Source organism: Arachis stenosperma, chromosome 5 (assembly GCF_014773155.1).
Source record: "Arachis stenosperma cultivar V10309 chromosome 5, arast.V10309.gnm1.PFL2, whole genome shotgun sequence".
NCBI lineage: Eukaryota > Viridiplantae > Streptophyta > Magnoliopsida > Fabales > Fabaceae > Arachis > Arachis stenosperma.
Genome location: NC_080381.1, coordinates 128,078,851 through 128,082,553, shown reverse-complemented (window position 1 = coordinate 128,082,553; position 3,703 = coordinate 128,078,851).

Sequence of the window (3,703 nt, the reverse complement as noted above, 5' to 3'; positions counted from 1 at the left end):
TCTAATTGATCAATCGTCAGCAGCCATGCGTTCATCTTGGAATTCTCTTCAAAACTATACAAGAATTTTGGTAAGAAAATTGATGTTTCATGCCCAATTCTCATCCCTCTTCAGTTCATGATTTTGGGTTTTGGATGTTGAGGGTTTTGGTGTTGTTGATGACTTAAGTGAACTCTAGCGACGGATGATTGTTGGGTTTCACCCAAATCATCCGTGGGAATAGTAAGAAACCCTTGAACCCTAATGAATTCTTTAATTATATAAGGTTTGGTATTAAATTTGTGAATGTGTATGTAATAATACAAAATTAGGTGGTATAAATGTGAATTGGAACCAAATTTGATGAAGTTGGAGGCTTGAGTTTGAGTATTGGGAGCTGGAAATGTATTTGGTGGAGGCTTGGAGCTTGTAAATTGAGGCAATTTGAGGTGTTTTTGGCTAGGGAGAAATCGACCAAGGTATGGTTTTGGTTTTTCGTAGTTAATGTTTAATGTCACGTAAAAACTTAGGCTAAAAAACTATAAGATATAGGAATGAATTGAATGAAATATGTATATGGTATATGACTTGTGTATGAAGTGGTGGATGAGTTGGTATGTGTTAAATTATGATTTTGATGAGTATATGAGCTTGCATGTAGTGGATTATGATGTTGATGATTTACAAATAATAATAGTTGTTGTTGATTTTTGGTTGAGGAATTGTTAAGTATATAAATATGGAATTGTTGAATAATTGAATGAATTGGGGTAGTGGAATGTTAAAAAATGAATGGAAGGTGTTGAATGGAGTTTAAGGGTTGTTTTGGGATTGTGAACCACTGGTTTGAAATTGAAAAATTTGAAAAGTTAGAAATTATGTGAAATTGGTAAAAGTTAATTTTTGACCAACTTTGGCAGGTCATAACGTGGCTTCCAGACCCCAAACTTTATAAAACTTATTTTGAATAAAAATTTGATTTATGAAGTTTATAACGTTCGAAGAACGGATTAAAAACAATTTCTAACGAAAAAGTCATGCGCGTTCGAAATTGGGTGTGAAAAACTGATTTTCTGGAACTTAGCAGCTTTTTTGAAAAATGCAAGGCATGCGTATGCGGACGCATGCATGCGTATGCGAGAATCCTCTCTGTTTCATACACTCGCGTACACATGAGACAGATGCATATGCAACTTTGCCAAATTTTACAATCATGCATACGCATCAAAAGCCAAGTTTTGAAAATACGTGTACGCGACGATGTTTACGCGTACGCGAGGCACCCTCTCTGTTTTGAGTACCCACATACACGGGAGGTACTCACATACGTGAGTTTGCTAGGGTCAGACCCGTGCGTACGCATGGGGTAGCATGCGTACGCATGACCACCCTGTTTTGGAAAAATGATATTTTGAGTTTTGAACGTACTTACTAGCTTTCCAAACCTCTTTAACACTTGTTTAAGGTTTGTTAGCGAGCTTTTAAGTCTTAGAATGAGGGTGAGTATGTTAAATAAGTTTAGGAATATTGGGAAGGGTTTTGCAAAGTGATAACTGAACTTATGAGGTGTTGGTAACGTTGAATAAGAAAAGATGGATAAGGATGATGAAAGTAATGATGAATTGCAATTAAATGAGATATATGTAACCGGGTAAGAGGCAGTGGCGTTGTCTACCTTCTCCGGGTAAAATACAGTGGCATTGTCCACTTACTTCGGGTAAGAGGTAAAAGCTTTCCATTATTATACTAGTCAATTGCTTGTTGAATCCATCTTCCCTCTGCACATGCATTTCGGGTAACATTCTTCTTAGATTTTCTTTCTCCTCATAAAGCCTTTCCAAAGAGAGAAATGAAGTGGCAAATCGGGTGACTGCATGCCTCACCAATTCCTTGCCATTTGTGAATTGTCTCAACATGGATAAAGTGCTAGAGTGGCTATAAGTGAAGCTAACCAAAGAAATGGCACTTTTTATGATTTTTTGGATTAATGGTAACTTTCCAATGTCTTCAAGCATCAAATCCAAACAATGGACAGCACACGGGATCCAAAATAAATTCAGTCTTTTCTCCATCAGCAACTTACCGGCTAACACATAGTTGCTCCTGTTGTCAGTTACTACTTGAACAACATTTTATTCCCCAATTTCCTCAACAATACCGTCAAGAAGCTCAAACATTTTTTCACTCGTCTTCACATAATCAGAGGCATCAATAGACTTCAAAAACATTGTCCCAGCAGAAGAGTTTACAAGAAAATTGATAATACTCCGTTGTCTCTTATCCGTCCAAGCATCTGACATAATAGAGTAGCCATACTTTTTCCATTGTTCCTTATGACCCTTCAACAAGTCTTTGGTGTATTCTAACTCCTCATTAAGGAGTGGAACCCTTAGAGCATGATAAGTGGGAGTAGGTAAATTAGGACCAAAGCTTCCAACAGTCCACAACATTTCTTGAAAACTCTTCAACCTCACTGGATTCAATGGAATCCCAGCTTGGTAGAACCACCGGATATGTATCGATGAACTCTACAAACCGCTTCCTTATTACATGCTTCCTTGATATTCTGTTGCTTCAATTTCTCCTTTTTGTTTCTTGCAATGGCAGTTTTGGGTATTTTCAAAAACAAGTCCATTGGACCTCTCATAGAACTTGTCCCCCCTCTAACTACTGCCATTGGAGTTGGATTTGAAATTTCATCAATTCCTTGAGCATCTTCCTCTGACAATCCAAAACCCAAACTATCTAAATCAAGCTCCCTAGCATTGACACTATGTTCCTCGGTGCTTACCGGCGTAGAACTTTGTCTTCGTCGATTTTTTTCTGATTGTAAAACTCCCATAATTCAGCAATAACATCCTTTGGGACCATTTTACATCCAACAACATTCCCAAGCTTAATCATTAAGTGCTCCTTTGTCCGTGTAATTCCTCCTCTCATAATTTTTCCACAAAAATTACATATGGTGCTATTGGTATTTCCCTCTTCTACAACACTAACATATTTTCACCCAGGATCAATCCTAGTGGCACGGACAGCAGCTACAAGACGAGTAGCAGTTCCAGCAGCATGGCTAGCAGAGGCAGAGGCAGGAGCAGGGGCAGGGGTAGAGGCAGAGGCAGGGGCATCAGAGTTACGGGCTAGTCTAGAAGTTGACATGGTGAACCTAGCTGAAAGGAAAAAAAATTAGAGGAAGAGAGGTTTATGAGGGAAGAGAAAGAGACAGTGAACTAGTGAAGTGAGTGAACTGAATGAAAAAAAAGGAAGAGTTGTTACTTCTACAAACCAGAAAAAAGAGGGAACTGTGGTGATGAGTGGCGGTGACCACCAACGGTGTCGGTCGACGACGAGCGGCAACAGGCGGCGGCGACGGACGACGAGACAGGTGATGGCTAAAATCAGCTGCGATGGGAGGTAGAGAGAAGAGAGAAAGAGAACAGAGAAAGAGTCGTTTTGGATGTTCGGAGAGGAAGAGTCGTTTTTGAATTGGAGCGGCTGAACTGGTTAATTTGTATCATTTAGGGTTTTGCAAATTTACCCAATTACCCTCTATTTTTTTTTAAAAAATCCGGAAAAACCCGCCATTTTTGCCATTTTCATGGCGGCCCGCCATGGCGCCACTGCAATTGCGGCGCCTTTTGCCCCGCCGTGATAAGCACATCGCGGCGGCCTATGTATGGCGGCGAGGCCAAATCCCGCCACGCCATTCCACCATAGCGCCGCC